Source organism: Acanthaster planci, linkage group LG15 (assembly GCF_054643075.1).
Source record: "Acanthaster planci isolate LZ-2023a linkage group LG15, COTS_SCS, whole genome shotgun sequence".
Lineage (NCBI taxonomy): Eukaryota > Metazoa > Echinodermata > Asteroidea > Valvatida > Acanthasteridae > Acanthaster > Acanthaster planci.
The window spans coordinates 6,964,695-6,981,541 of record NC_141791.1 but is presented as its reverse complement, the minus strand read 5'-3'; the positions used below and the strand labels follow the sequence as shown (position 1 = coordinate 6,981,541).

The following is a 16,847-nucleotide window of genomic DNA, read 5'->3' as shown; positions in this document are numbered from 1 at the left end:
TCTTGAAAATGGTGGCGGCCATGTTGTTCTGACTGGGATTTAAACATTTGCCTTCTGTAGCAGTTTCTCTCAACTAAGCTGAAATGGACATAATTAAGATGAAATAGACAGGAAAACAAATTCTTTGACACTCTGTACCTCTGATTTTGAGGTTTTTATTGCAAAAACACCACAATGGAGTAAGCATGTATGTACATGGCTGGACTGCTAGAAAATTGTAAACAAAACATGGTGAGTCTTTTACCTCAGTCACTGCTTGTTCTTTTCTGTCTTCTTTGGGCTATTCTTTTACAGTATTATTCAAATTGTACACAGAAGAGACATATTTTTTTATTCAGTCAGTTAAAAATCTCTCAAGTCTACTTTTGGATCGGTGGCGAATATCCTGTGTGGACTTGACTTAGTTTGGACAGCATGGACGATGTGTGGCTTGTCCAAGGTAAGAAGTTTGAAAACACAGCGCAAAATGGCCGAACTGGATTTATGGTGCAAACGAGTCAAGCTGATAATTGCCAAAAAAAGCAGACTGGAGTCGTGGAAAGGATGCCTTATTTGGCATGGGTGTGTGAGAAGAATTGGAGAGCAGGAGAGGGTGACATATGGAATGATTTCTGTAAAAATGCCCGGCTCGAACAAACGCACTCTGAAGACTGTACACAGGGTGGCTTACATGGTACACACTGGAAATTTAAATCTGCCACGGCAGTGCGATGTAAGTCACCTGTGCCATAATTCATTGTGTGTCTGCTTCGGCCATCTTTCCCTAGAAACAAGAGCACAAAATAATGCCCGAAAAGTGTGCAAAAGACGGCATAGGTGCCAAGGGCACGGTGAGCTCATGGACTGCATCATTTGAGTTTAAGCCTCTGAAAGGTATTTTTGCTGTTGACATGCCAAAAATTAGTCACTGTTGCAATACCTTACTTTTTTGGAAAACGTTTGCAGTAATTATGTTCACTTTGGATGAGGAGGCAGTCGGTGTTTGTGTCACACTTCAAATCATCATTTGGCTTGGGATCTAGTTGGCCACGTTTGTAAAGTGGCTGCGTGGTATAGTACAGATGGAACCTTTGTGAACGCAATTGAGCCCTGCGTGATCTGTATTGCTGACTTTTTGCACGTTTGGCATGATACTTCTGTTTCTTATCCATTTCAGCGAGGGGCTTTTGCAGCTGGCGAGCCACCAGTTATTGGGCAACCTGCAGCTCTACACTTTCGGACTATTGAATTTGCGTGTCCGTTATTGACCAAGTGCACTGCGCTGTGATCCCTACAAGCTCCATTTCTTGAGAAGGTTTGTGTTCCTTTTGGGTTGGTTACAGAAAAGGCGTGATTCATAGATTCAGCTTTCTGAGTACTGGTACCATATTTAGTTTTGTCCATGGCTTCTTGGCAAAGTCTCTTGCTTAGTACTCTGAGAAGAGTCTGTTCGTCACAAGTTGACAATTTCAGTTTGCCACGGGCATTTACTGGCAGGTATGGAAATTTATATTTACCACCCCTACAAATTGGTGACCACTTTTTGCAAAGGTCGTGATTTCCCATGTAGCATTGAGCGATTCCACTTGCTGCATTTGCTGACATGGTTTTCATTTTGGAAGAGTCCCTACCACTGTTTTTGAGTATGGCAGCAGCCTCGGCCTGTGCCCTGTGGCTGACATCATCGGCAAATCGATCCTGCAGCTTTGTCTTTTCCTTTTTAGTTTGGCCTGGAAACATATCTGGACTGAATTTTGCACGACTTAGGGCTGCACAGAGGGATCGGTTTAAATGAGGGGGGTCTAATAAATGCTCGATTTCCATACCTGCAGTCTTACTTTGCATATGGGAGCTTACACCTTCTGCCAGACAACCATCGGCATCGGTTGTCACTCTATCTACAAAAAGAGGTTCTGTACAGTTTAAAAGTTTTTGTGCACACTGAATGCCGCCTTCACGTTCGTCTCCCATGTTGTAGTTCGCTGGGCGAGTGGCTGTGCATTTCCCGGCATGCTTGTGATCCCCTGCTTTGGAACTGTCACATTTTTTGTATAGTTTGTTCTCATGGTGGTAAATGATGACAAATTTGCTGGTTGTGACATTTTCACAGACAACATCTCTTGTCTGCGTTGCTGGGATGAAGGGTGTTTTCTTGCGACAGTTTCGAAGAGGATTGTTATATTGTCTGTCGGTCTCCACTGCAACTGGACTTTCTCGCTCGTAACCCTGCAGTTCATGAATGTCTTTCACGATTGTTCTCTTGTTGCACATGTCTCTTTCATTTTCTGCGGTGATGATTTCACCTCATTTGTTTGATGTGTTTTGCAGGGCACTCACCGAAGGAACAGTTGTGTCCATTGCTGACAAGAGCCTCCTTGCACCAGCTGTTGAAATTCCAGCGTTGTACAGGCCCACCGAGAGCGCCATGTTTGGAGCGGCGGTCCGTCGTCCTCGCCCCCTCTGTGGAATCTCCGTGAACAGTTTTCTCTTCTCGCTGCAAAACCCACACTTCTGGCAGGACATCATCTCGGACACGCCCAAACCTCGACGCTCCTCAGCATCTGGCATCAGCGTGGGGCGGCCATCGCAATCTGGATGCACCTGTTGGTGATCTAGAATAGCCTGGGCACCCAGGTCGACTGCAGAATGGATGTCGACAAACCGGTATGTCGCTCGGACCCCTCCTTCGGACTGATCTGCTGCTCCCTGGCACTTGACTTCTGCATTCGTCTTGTGTTGGAGGTTGTCAAGAGGAGAAGTCTCGGCAGCTTTGGGACGGAGCAGCATGACATCCCTTGTCGGCACAGCATTGGGCGTGGTACAAAAGAACCCCTGTTCATCTCTGGCAACAGCGAGTTTCATCTGCTCTTGTGTTGGCCTTATGTAGACTGTTGGTGAGTCCAGCTTCAGTTGACTGTCCTCTGGCATGCATTTTGCAGGTGACAAGTTATGGCCTTTCTGGAACCAACTTTTCTTCCTTTTGTAAACTGCACGTCCCAAGCGACCCATTTTGCAGAAATAGCTTGCACTGCAAGTTTGAGCAACTTTCTACTCTGTGTGACCATGTGGCACAGTGCATGTACTATTTAATACTCACTGTTGAACCCCAGCATGATGACCAAATCACATGGGAGTTTATTTCTTTTGTTATTTTATGGCAGGTTGGGGGGGGTGGGGGGGGAGAGAGGGAAAGATTGGTCTCATGAAATCTTTGGGGACAGTAATTAACCAAGCTAGGACAATGGAGACTGCAGAGTGAAAAGGGCTTGGCCAAGGAGCCATTATAGGGGTCGTTTAATAAATCTTCAGCTGGGAGTTGCAGGCAATTAAATGGACAGCCACATGTGGGAATTAAAACATGTCATCAAAGGCCCATTGTGCACAGTTGTGGATTTTCCAAGAATGTTTAGTTGCTGAAATAAACTTTCACAAATGTCCTGTAATCTTTAATATGTCAACAGTCACCTGTAAAATACAGAGAACCTTGTTCAATTCAACAATGTGTGTTTCAGCTGTGCTGAATATTACTTAGACCCCCCCCCACTTTTTCACCTCCCTCCGCCCCTAAAGTGGAAAAAATCACATCAAAATGACCCCAGATGGACCCAAAAATAACATGCATGTGTAAATGAGGGAAAATTTCTCACAATTAGATGTGGAAAGGACAGAATTGAGTGCCCTCATGATGCCCAAGACATGCACAACAGTCGTGCTTTCCCATTGAAAAAACTGGGAAACACCATAGCCACACCCCTACACCTTAAGCCCTGTGGTTTCTCAGAGGAACAGTACTTTTCAAATTTTTTTGCAGAAAATTACTTCCCAGATAATTCTGTTTCCACTGATTGGACTCTCATGCCAAAATATGAAAGTTGCCTGCTATTAAAGGGTGCACCCTGGTAATTAGGCCCTAAATATGTCCGCCGAGCTCATTAATAAAAGTTATACACTCAAAATATTCTATATTAGAGAGTCCTGAGAGCCATGAAATTGAGGAATTGGAGAAATGTGGCACTGAACCCCTGGCCCGGACTCTGGGCGTCAAATTCTGAGTAATTTGGGTGCAGTTGGGTCCGAAAATGGCACTATTTGGCCGTTTTGCAGAGGGATGGTTTTTCAAAATGGCAACTTTTCTGGGCAGGGACATTTTCTTCATTTTAGGGGTGGTGTGCTTCTGGTGAAAATTTCTCAAAAATTCATTGGTCAACCCCCCGAAAATTGAAAGGAAAATGAAAGGGGACATGTCGATCATCGTATTTCTGTGCAGCCTGGACATCTGTGAGAGTTGTGAGTATTTTTAAAATTATTGCAAAGTGTGGGGATTTATCATTGCAGTCTATGGGAATTTATTTGTAGTGGTGCACCCTTCACCAAAATTTGTGAAACGGATTAGCCCTTTCCAGCACCCTCTGTCAGTGGGCTCGAGTGGAATCCCCAGGGCAAAAGAGGGGTTGGGCGTCCCAAAACAACATGTAGGAAATCCTGCAATGAGGAGATGAAGACGTCCAGGCTGACTTGGGGAGAGCTGAGAAGGCCGCCCAGAACACACACAGAGAGAGAGGAGAGAGAGAGAGAGAGAGAGAGAGAGAGAGAGAGAGGAGAGAGAGGAGAGGAGAGAGAAGAGGAGAGAGAGAGAGAGAGAGAGAGAGAGAGAGAGAGAGAGAGAGAGAGAGAGAGAGAGAGAGAGAGAGAGAGATGAGAGAGAGAGAGAGAGAGAGAGAGAGAGAGATTGAGATTATCCGCTTCGTGCAGAAAGACCTGTTCACTGAGTGAAAGAGTCATTGGTCGGAAGTGTTCATGTTGTTGGTAGCAATGCAACCGTTAAGGGTGCATCCATAACCGTTGGTGAATCAGCGAAGTTCATTTCCGACCAAAGGAACCTCCTTTGCTAGGAAAATTGCGCTCTCTCTTTTGGTCCAGTAAGGCTGTAGGTGGGTCGTCGACCAGTTTTGTACTACTTAAAATATAAAAAAAATCAGAAAGATACATCTCATTTCAATTCGCAATCGATCGAGCTAATACATGTGCTCATTCATGTTATTTCATTTTAAATGCACACTGTTATACAGTTATCCACATCACTTTAGCTTGCTAAATGTGAATATTGGTACAAAAACTAGCCCATCTTGGTTTTCGTGAAGTTGAGTTCTAGACAAGCTACAAGAGAAATCAAATGGAAGGCTCTTGATGTGTTAGGAGATTACAAAAAGGAGAAGCATAGTTACCTTACTTGTTCAGTTTGTGAGCACTTTCCTCGTGGGATCCTGCATTTGACTTCCAGACTCCAACAGTAATTAATCAAGTGGAATTGAACCGCTACCCCCCCGCCTCTGCACAATTTGACATCTCACTGGTTACAGTGGCACCAATGTGAAGCAGTGGTCATCTGAATGCAAATAGAGGACACAGACCCCATTGTTGCACTATGTCTCATACCCGTACAAAAAAAGAATGAGTACACATGTATAATTAAACCTTTATCAACGTTGGAATAGTCGATTTGCTCTCCAAACTGCTATATTTGCCAGCTTACCTCCTCTGATCTGGCACGTTGTGATTGCGGAGTACATTCCATCCATTGATGGTCACATTAATTCCGTGGCATGCATTGGTCTTTGTGTAGAGTGATCTCTCTTAAGTTGATTCAAGGTGTTAGAAATAGTATACTGTATGGAGACAGAAGAGTGGTGTAGAGTGCAGAAGTTTGATGTAGCCTCATTTTGAGAATTAGGAGAATGCTTCCTAACCCCCCCCACCCTAAAAATGAGGATCGTGAAGAACATTTACTCACCGCACCTTCATTGCCATCAGGTATTTATACCGCCGACCCCTGCATTTACTCACTGGAAAAGGTTTCGCAATACAAAGAAAAGGCATTGTCTGTCAAATGTAATTTGCCAGCATCTCTCTTTATTTTACAGACTTAGCAGGAATTAGAGAAATACCTAAAGTGCAGAGTCGAACATAATTAGGCCCGATATGAACAGCTTTAAGCTCTGTCGACGCTTTGACTGGACTTTCAACTCGCAGAGACAATGTTAAGTGTGTATTTGTCAACTTGGGTATTTTCAACGTCGATGTAAAACAAATTAAGACATACACATCCTTTAAACGTTAGGACTAAGAATGATTAGGTCCATGAGTTTGTCAGAGAAGCTTCGCGAAGCGTTCCCATTTTCACCGTCTTGTTGTCAAGTAAGTATTCAGTACACGTGACAATGCAAATTTCTTTCTCTCAATATCATTACAAACTGAGAGAGCACACTAAAATTATATGCTAGTTTGATCCCTAGAAAGGCCATTCAGAAAAGTCTATCCAACAGAACCGAATAACCCATACATTCATTGTACACACTGGAGCCTTGCCATGGGAAATATGTTGAAACTAAACTGCAGTAAAGTCTTCATACAATTCCAGTTATAAAATATAAAACATATCCACTAACCCTCTGTGTAGTGCCATACATTGCACAAACTCTTGTAGAATTAAAAAACACTTTTACCCTCAACCTGTGCAGGCCGAAATGAAAGCAAAATGTACTGACAGAAGAGGGTGTTCTTCAAGATCGGTCTACTGCATTATTGGTGCACTGAACCAATTCAAGCTCCATTGAAACTAGTGTAAAATCAAGCAAGTTTGGAGCAACATGGCAGGCAACTGAAGCCCTGAGGCCTCTCAAACAAAAAAACAAAAACAATGTGTTGTTTGGTCCTTCAGATTTCATTTGATTTTAAATTTTTAGTAGGTTACCCAATGAATTTTTTAATTATCCGCCCAAAACAAACTCATCCCCCCAAAAGTAAATGTTCCCAAGTCTTCTCAGCGGCCATTTTTCAAATGACATTCCTCACCTTCCTGGAGTTCTTCTGACAAATTTTCTATCACATTTTTGTCTGCTTTGCCCCCGGATGAGTGCCCCTGAATCTACAGAGATGATCCCGGGCGGGCCATACTGACAAAATCCCACTATTTCTTGGCCCAAACAGACCCCTCTTTTCGAAAAAATCTGTGGGGGTAGGATAGGGGGATAGGATACATTACGAGTGTATGATCCAATCCATTCCCTTCACTACATAATGCGCTGCCGATCCTCCATTACTAAAGCCTGAACCTAAGGTCACATGGCCCATTCAATGTGTTCGGGTCGCACAAGCACGGTACAAAACATTTATGCTTCACTTCAGTACATGCCCACGTTCATGTAAACTCTGCACTCTGCCTTAAAGGTCATGCACAAATATGGATGCGCCACAGAGACCCAAAGGTGAGTGGAACATTATGCAGCACAAAATTTTCAACGACAATAGAATTATAATTCCATATCACGTCATTTTGCCCCTCGTAGGGTTTGACTGACGGCAAAAAGGTTGCTTCGTTTTCAGACAAAACTGAGCTACGCACTGTTTTGTTACTAGGTTTACTGGATCGTATTCGCGATGGTGAAACGGTTATCTGCGCGGAGGGGTATCTTTTCGTCTTTGAACGTCGGGGCTACCTGACAGCGGGATCCTATGTGCCCGAAGTTGTTCTGGAACATCCCGAGCTAGTCAGGCTACAACACGAGGAATTTATCCACGCCGGAAGTGACGTAGTACTAGCATTCACTGTAAGGGTCTATACACTGATAATTGAGATAATAATAACATGGTGGTTTCCATAAAGACGAGGACAAATACCGACAGCCACGACACCAAGAACGAATGAAGACCACAGACCAGGCAGACCTCAGGAGGACCAATAATCGACAATCTAAGACAAAGTTCAAGACCACAGACTTGGCAGTTGGGACTAAAACTGACATTCCAAGTGTAAGATCACATTCCTAGACACAGACCAATACCGACAGGTGCAACCCAAGACCACAAGCTAACCAGCCTAAGGCCAAGACCAATACCGACAGTTCAAGACCTAGACCACAGACCAGGCAGTCCTAGTCCAGGGCCAATACCGACAGGTGAAGCCTGAGATCAAGACCACAAGCAAGGCAGTCCAAGACCAAAATACCACTAAAAAATCCGGCTTTTTTTTAACAAACCCAGAAAACCTTAGAGAAAATGATCAAAATTGCACCCAAATACATTTTCAATGGCCCTTGCTGCTGAGGCCTTTTGTACATTGCATGCATGCATGCACAATAATATTATTAATTTATTAATGAAAATGTTTGTTAGGCAGTTCTTTAAACCCAACAACCAAACAACGTGTGTATGCATGTCAATAGGATATGGTAATGTTTTGGATGGGTCAAATGACTTTCGGGAACAGCAGCCAACTAGGCTCAGAAGGCTTTTATAAATATCGGCCCTTGAAGCCTTTGTCTCGAATCCCATCAGAGGAAGAGTTTTTTTCTTTTACATATTAAATTCTTTCATATTTTTATTTCCTCTTTTCACATTTAAGTATTATGCAAACCGTGAAAAGATGGCGCTTGTTGGCCGAGAGGACGATTTTGAGCGAATCAACAAGAGTGCTCTGCGCATGGCACGTGAAGTTGCTGATCAAACTGGTACACTGATGGCTGGTAACATCAGTAACACAAATCTTTTCATGGAAACTGTGCCAAACTACCGTGAGAAAATTTGGCAGATATTTAAAGTAAGTTATGGAACTTCAACAAGAAGCAATCTGGCATGCATATCGACATTTATTAGATAAGTTTGAAAACATTTTTGCAATAAAAGCAGTAAAAAGTGAAGAAATAATTCATGCAATCGAATGAACCATTCACCTCTGCTATTTAAATAATTATTTCTTCAATCCATGTTCTTAGCATTTCACTGATTAATCGCGTTAGACAGAAAGTCACCGGGATTTTATGACTAAGACGTACTTCACGTACATTGGGAAAGTATTTTTATTTCCAATTTTTGGTCACCAAAATCTCCTGCCAATTCAATATGAGCTACTTTCTCCAAACAGTTCACCCTTTGAAGTCGAGGGTACACTCAAAACTGCTAAAAGTTGGAAAATGACCCCACACTTTAAATATTTGGGTTTATGAATTTGACGCTATAGGAGCAATTGGAATGGATTAGGGAAGCGGCGGCTGACTACGTTGTGGCGGAAACTTTCTCCACCCTCGGAGAGGCGCTCTTAGCTACACAAGCATGCAAAGAGTTCGCAAAGGGTGAGTCAAACTTTGTTTGCTTCTGACATTTTGCAACATTCTTAATACCAGTTAATATAGGTTTCCCAGCCAATTTCGGAAAATGCCCGATCTAATTTGTTAAATAAAAATTCACTTTGGTGTAGATTTTGAAAACGACTTCAAACCTGGTTTCATTTTCGCAAAAACGAGCATTCGACTTCGTTTTGCATCCTTCAAATAAATGAATGTGCATTACGTTTCATAGGTTACTGATACGTGACTGGGATTCCGGATTGATATATTCGTTGTCAGTTACAACAAATATGTCTCTTACCGCGACCCTTCGAAAGTGAATATTCATGTTCATTTGCTGTAATTTAAAATTACTGCTTTGAACGCAGAGCATTTTGAAAACGCCATTCGCACATTTTGGGAGCTGTTTAATTAATGAAAGAAATGGAAATCAATCCGTTAAAACTGTACAATCTGTGTCATCGTGACGCATAGTATGTCAGGGGACTTCATATTAAATATCTTGAATAATACAAGTACTTCTCATTTTAGCTTTCTGCAAACTTTCAATTCATTCAGGCCAGTACTTCAGGAGAGTGCTTTGAAGGGAGGTACCTGTAATGTCACATGACTTGTCAGGTGGTGACATCATCCTCACGATATGAATGATTGTCTATAACAGTTTCTTTCCTAGCTATTTACAGAGTTGCGACACAATCGTTGGGTGTAGTTCATGAGATAACCATGTAGTTCTTTGGCATGTGCACCTTTACTGTCAATGGGACTTATCACCTGAAAGTCTTATCATCCCATGATATCCATTTTCGTTTATAACGCCCCCCTTTCTATTTATGCGCCAAGTTTCATCCCAATTGGGCCTGTACTTCAGGAGAGATAGGGCTTTAAAGGATGCACTTTTGAAATCATGTCACTTGTTACTTGATGACGTCATTGTCACATCAGATCAGATTTCGTCTTTCATAAGCCTGTAAAATATTTTTTAAAAGATACATCCTAGAGAATGTCAAATAAGGAAAAGTAAAAAAAATCAGATGGTGACATGACCAATTTTTTTTCAAATGTATCACAACCCTGTTTGCAACCATACCAGAGTGCTTTAGCTCTATGAGTCACACCAGATTTTAGCCTCAATAGACTTGACGTTCTTCAGATACTGGTCTACCAAGAATTCAACTCTGCAGGAATGTCATGTGATCTCAATGACGTCATCAAGACACCAGTATTCCAAGACAATTTTAAAACAAAAGATTTGTTCAGATCAGGACATTATTCTCTACAGATTCTTTCTGGATGTGCACCTAAATCCCGATAGTGCAGAGCAAAGGGGAATTCTAGACACAAAATACTCGTGTCACTCATCCGATATTGTCACACACTAAATGCCACGTTGTAATTGGAGTCAAAATTACTTTGGCATCACCTACCACATCTAATTTCTTTCAGACAAACAGCCTGAGGTACTCAGAAATTAACAAAAACACTTTCAGTCTCTAAATTTAGAACAGGGGTAGGTTCTTCAATCCTCAGATTCATTTGCGGAAAGTATCAAAACTTTTGTATAAAAGATCAATTTTAAACTATGTAAAAGAAGCCAAGAAAGTTACATTTGGTAAACATGCCTATAAGCTAGGAAATGAGTGCTCTGTATTTTGCCTTCCCTATTTGTAAATCCTGGGTAGGCCTAACTGCTAATTGCACATGATGTAACTCCCAGTTAATAGAGATGACATTTCATTAACTGCAAACTTATAAAAAAATATGACTCCACTGATAATTTCCAATGGTTTAGCCATCTTTCTGAGTTTTGAACGAGGCATTTTATAAACGTATGAAATTCACAGGTGAAGTCAGGTTTATGGACACTGCTTTTATGCTAAAGTCAAACAAAACAGGATTGAATTCACCGACAGATTCCAAAGGTTATATATACATGTATGCGTAGCAATTGTAAATCAAAGGTTACTTGAAACACATACTACATATACTTGTTGAACAAAAAGGCGTGCTTATAATGTCCTGCTTTTTCTAATGAGGTAAAGGTTTCTGTACGTGCATTTTTTTTCTTGCAATGATATAATGAAAGCCTTGACTTACAGAGGTAGGCCTACGCCTGAAATAAAGCGTAGAACTCTCAAAGTGAAATATTTCTTGCAGCTGCATTATGTGTTTTTGCCTACAGTGTGTACCAATGTCCAAATAAACAATGGGCAACTGCACTTTTGAGTCGAGGCTGTCACACCCTTATGGTGGCATCTTCCAGGTCATCTATGCTTGGCTGATACCCAATCTAGAGTATATAACCTGCTTCCACACAATACTACAACACACGTATCAGCTGGGTCGATTGTATGAGTTGCTTCAAATATCGCCGAAAGGTTTCCCTAGGACTGTTCCTGACCATTGGGAAAACATCTCAACAGGTTAATGCAAAGTTTTCATGAGTCATTCATACAAACGTGGGGCCATACAACTCAGTAGGCCTATGTTATAACCTGACAGATTATATGGATCGACACAAGAAGACGTCTAGGGGCAAAGTTGTAATGTAGCTGATGTGTTTTTTTTTTTGGGGGGGGCTGGTTCGATGTGCGGCTCTCTGCCTGATTCACAGATCTCATAGGGTTTTTATACTGGTTATTCGACTTTTCATTCATCATAAAAGTTTCCTTGCCTTATAGGTATCGGCTACTATTCCCCTGAATATTAATACAGCGTGAATGAATGTGTTTAGTTCACATATGCAGCAAGGTATGAGACGGAGAGAACCCCCATGCTTTGTGTTGGTCATTGTCTGGCAGGAATCTGGGGAATTCCTTTCAGACATCTTGGGGGGATGTGTTAAGTAACAATAGTCTGAAATGTGTATAGGGATTGGACATGTTGGGGGGGTACCTCTCTGTCTCATTTCTTGCTGGGTATATTGGTTCATTTGGATTTGAGGGTAGGGCTAGGCAAATTAATAATACTGATTTTTCCTTATAAGACCTGTGGACTGCCTTAATGGCTCTTCCGGTCCAGCCCTGCTTTACTTCCCCAAGGGTCTTAAGCTTGTGGTTAAACTAGCCATTCCTTAAAATAAGTGAGTCTGGTTACTTGGAAAGCGGCTCTATCTTGAATGTCAATCCTTGCAACGTATGTAGCAGTACAACATGTGCGATTGTATCATGGTGATAATGTGATTTGTGAATCTGCATAGTCAGTCGATCTTTACCTGATCAGTTGATCTCATTGCATATCCCCATAATTCAATACATTTCCACTTCTTAGCAGACTATGGTTTGGGAAGACTGAATCCACTGAAGAAGTTCAGATAGAGATTTCATACACTTTCGACTTACTGAACAATGTGAATGTGTGATTATGCTAAATGCCCAGTGTGCCTAATATACAAAATTATATTGACCCCTTTCGGGGTAAATAATTTAAGGTGAAAATTATTTCATGTATCAACACATTTAAAAACACGGCCATATTAACCTTGTGTGGAGCCCAGTTCGTGGACAATATGTAACAGTGCACATCGTCATAAACAAATAATTTTCCTCATAACAATTTCGCACAGAGCTTCAAGAAATGGTATTTCGTCAATTTTCCAATTAAGCAAGTTCATTTTGATAATCTTTTTGTACCACTATTCACTGTCTTTTGCATACAATTTTATTGTACATTCTTGTCAACATACATGTACACCAGTGTCATTTGCCCCACTCTCCGCACCCATATATAGCCAAATGCTGTAATCTATGCTGTGCGTTTGTTTGGGTGTATTGTGGTGTGTTTACTCCAGTGTGTACTATGAATGCAGAAAACATGCTGCGCTGGGTTGACGTGCTCATCATTTTTAACTTGAGTGCTCTCAAAGTAAAACGAAAATTGGTCTATTCCGTGGGGACCATGTCTGACAAACGAGAATGGATGGAAACGATAATAACGTGCACCTGGGCGTTCCATGATAGTTTGAACAAGCCTCAAACGCACGGCAATCTTTTGAATTGCCCGATTGCGCCACGTAAGACACGTGACCTATCATGGATATCAAACATCAACAAACGTGGCGTCTTTCCATCGCCAAGTATTTCACAAGTGCTGTTTACCAAAAATATCTAGCCGATTTTCTGTACAGCTCTCCCAGCACATCATGCAGGCTGAGTACTTTGTTGACTGTTGACTTTATGTTTGGTATGACTATTATGATGTTAGTTATATTAAGCGCTTTCGCGCAATGGCACCTTCCGTCTATTTGAATCCTGGCCATGCCACAGGTCTCCCATGCGTCGTGACCCTCGGAATCTGTTTGATGACTGTCAACGGCAAGCCTGCTACCAATGACGGCGTAGAAGTGTGCGAGGCTCTGAACCGCTTGGCGGACGCGGGGAGCTGACGTGGTGGGGCTTAACTGCGCGAGGGGGCCCACAGACCATGCTGCCAATTCTGGAAGAAGCAGTCAAAATTGCAAGGTAAATGTAGCTTTCACGTCACATTACTCGCCAAACTCCCGAGCGTGAGTTACCATAATCTGTACACGAAGCGAAGAATACGAAACCTCCCCTCTTGGGTTATATGAGGGGAATCAATATATTCCATTTTGACAAATAAGAGGACACATTCTGTTGGTCCTCGACTTCAGTGAACAATTGCGAGGATGGCAGACTGCGCAGGCGCATTATTTCAGTAATATGAGAGTGGCCATCTTTGCGGTTGCAACGCGACGTGACAAAACAATGCAACGGAGTGGTGCTTAGTGAGTGGTCGGTTATTTTGGTTTATCACGATCTATACACCCAGGCACCCATTGCAGCCCTGCCTGTGACATACCACACCACTGATGAATACCCAGTTTTCTTCGACATCAAGGACCCAGTTTCTGGTAAGTAGTATGGCTGCGTCCGAATAATGTTGCATCAGGTAGCAGAATAGAAAATAAGTTGCCATCGTCAACAGTCTACCCCCGTAAAAAAGGAAAACTACCTGATACAACAAGCTCTCAGATATTCAATACATGTAAAAACAACCCTCTTTTTCCATCTTCATTTAAATTCCCTCTTAATTGTTTTTTGCTTAATGAATTACTTATGAAGATATCCCCCCCCCATAAGACGACCCTCCCGGAAGTCGTAAGCCCATCGGAATTTTGAAAATTGATGCTTACACTCTATCTGCAAAAAAAGGGTTATTTGAGGGTTTCGTTTTGTACAAATTTATTAGATACATAACTTCAAACTTATTATTTACAAACCCTCTTGTCTTCCGTCACCAAATGCTCTAATAGCATATAAATTGAGGCTAAGCAAATTGTTATTTGGTCCATGCGGGCAATGCGGTGCATTTTTTCGCTAGTCTGCAACCACACTCAAAACATTCGAGTTGGCTCTGCTCACTGCAGCGATCAGTGATGCTCTTGTTAGTAGGTGAGAACAGGTTCCGTCTGTCATATTGTCAAGATATTCTGAGACGCATGGGGCAGAGGAAAAGATTATTACACTTAAAATAACCGATGAGTTGGGCTCTGGTCATGATGGTAACTTCCTCTTGTTTGTCATACTGACAAGGTATTGACTTTGGATAGGCCGTTAACTACGGTGCACCAAAACTATAACTCAGTGGTCTAGTGGGAAAAAAAGTTTGTTTTGGTGAGCGGGAGATCATTGGTTCGCATCCCTCAGTCAGTACCCTTCAAAAAGACTTTATTATTTGTTTTATGTGAATAAAGACACTCATTGACACATTTTAAGCATTACTGTTAATGTACCAGGCGCCAGTATCTGCTGTCTCTCTCGAAGCATCAAAACAGCATGACATCATCTCATATCAATAACCCACGACAGAATGTTGGCAACGCAAGGTGAGGTGATATTAAGTAAGGTTAGGTGAGGTTTGGTAGTGTAGTGTAGCGTAGCGCAAACGTTTGCATGAAAATGAAACGTGGTTTTCCTTTCTGAATGAAAAATAGGCGAGCCTCTGTTCCCAGAGAATTTGGACAGTACCCAGTGTAACCGTAAGGAAATCTACAACTTCGGCAAACGAATCCAGGAACTGGGCATCAAGTACGTGGGTCTGTGTTGCGGCAACTCGGCTCACCTCACCCGAAGCCTGGCTGAGAGTCTGGGCCGCAAGCCGCCGGCATCCCGCTACACGCCGGACCTCAACAAGCACTTCCTTTTTGGACAGAACAGCAAACTAGCTCTCATAGGGCGCGAGGATAGAGAGAAATATAGTGGCTTGTTCTCCGATTCAAAGTAGTTACCAGAATAATGCAATTAATGCAAGTAATTTGGTAGAAAATAATGAAAGCTAATTCGAATTAAGTTTAATTGTTAATTGTTTATTCTGAAATGCGAGATATTATAGATTAATTGCAGATTCTTAAAGGGTCTTGCGATTGTTTTATTTCAGTCCTGGAAAATTCACCTTTTTATTCCATAAACCTCATTTATTTTTAAAAATTCAATTTTTGTGTTTCCAGCTTATATGCTACTTTTGAATTTCCATATTTGTGACAAAAACTGCAATGCCTTTCCAAGGAGGAAAAACTTAAGGTTACCTTGATGTGTGCACGAAAAATGTCAGGAATGTTTTGATTCAACTCACTAGGCCTCTACAGATGGCAAAACCTTGAAATTAAAGCTTGTGCCAGGCAAGTCATTACAAGAATGATATGACCAACACAATAAACCCCCCCGAAAGAGTCGGGTTTTTCGCACCATCTCATAGCTGGGGGGTGGGGGGGGGAGATTCCCCCTACCCCATAGCAATTTGTGAGTCACATGCCCGATCTTTGAACTTTCATTGAGTTTTGAAACGGCACTTGAAGTTAAGTTTACAGACTCGAGCATGTCGGCTTGTGTGCACTGAGCAGTTAGTGGAAAAGTACACACATTTATGGCTGACTGCAAATATGGGCGTGTTGCATGCCAACGGATCAAGCGATTTTCACAAAATTGGGTGTCAAAAGGACCTAAAGGTGTTAATAACCCCCCCCCCCAAAAAAAAAAAAAAAACACACACACACAGGGCACTTAATTGGCTTGTGAATAGTACACTGCAACGATACTACGGAAAATATTGAGTGGCGAGGCGGTTTGCGCCCTCTGCTTTTTAGGGTGAAAAGCCTCTCAATAAAAGTACAACGCCAGGGAAAAGAAAATAAGTCTAATGCTATCATCAATGTGTCTTCCCTTTGAGTAATGCTGATCGATCTGGGTGAATAACATCAATGAGACCAAAATTTAATAGGTTAGCTTAAGTTTTGCATTACATTTATAATCAACCTCAGAGAAAGAAATAGGTCCAAAATCATTAATCATTAAGTAAATCATCTGTCTTTCTTGTGAAGCAATAAAATGACGCGCGGCTGATCTTTGAGATTGTGTCAAGTTATAAGAAAATAATTTAATGAATTAAATAGTAAATTACTAAGTTCTCGCAAAAAGCCAAAAAGAACGTGACTTGAAGGCCATCAAACCGGAAGATTATCCTGTGTTTCATTGAAACCAGAGGTGGATGTAGTTCACGTTTAGTTAGGCTCCTCACGGAAAACTCGAGAACAGAAACCTTGTGCGGACATCAAAATCGTTGAGAAACCTTTCAAAGTCAATTGCACAAATGATTAGAATACAAAATACTAACAAAAAGTATGGATTGCTGATAGAATTTCAGCATTATCATTGGAAATTATTTGGAATATCAGTCAGTCAATTTAATTCACAAGAACGCTTTTCAAAATTAAAAAAGATTTGTTGTACTTTT

The 16,847-nt window shown here is 41.7% G+C and overlaps 1 long non-coding RNA gene and 1 pseudogene across 3 annotated transcripts; one reads left to right on the top strand and one right to left on the bottom strand.

Annotated features, from left to right (window-relative positions):
- Positions 1 to 4,745: 4,745 nt before the first annotated feature.
- Positions 4,746 to 7,086, bottom strand: LOC147796641 (uncharacterized). 2 transcript variants are annotated; one of them, XR_015427810.1, is made up of 3 exons: positions 6,832 to 7,086; positions 5,513 to 5,645; positions 4,746 to 5,365 (listed from the first exon to the last, which is right to left on the bottom strand). It is a non-coding gene; the product is annotated as an uncharacterized LOC147796641 (long non-coding RNA). The 2 variants fall into 2 exon arrangements; XR_015427811.1 differs by lacking the exon at positions 6,832 to 7,086 and adding an exon at positions 6,426 to 6,681.
- A 12-nt stretch (positions 7,087 to 7,098) lies between these two features.
- On the top strand, positions 7,099 to 16,847 carry LOC110984652 (betaine--homocysteine S-methyltransferase 1-like; annotated as a pseudogene). The gene is made up of 7 exons (XR_015427809.1): positions 7,099 to 7,244; positions 7,396 to 7,586; positions 8,381 to 8,575; positions 8,996 to 9,107; positions 13,364 to 13,558; positions 13,887 to 13,968; positions 15,052 to 16,847. The product of XR_015427809.1 is annotated as a betaine--homocysteine S-methyltransferase 1-like (transcript).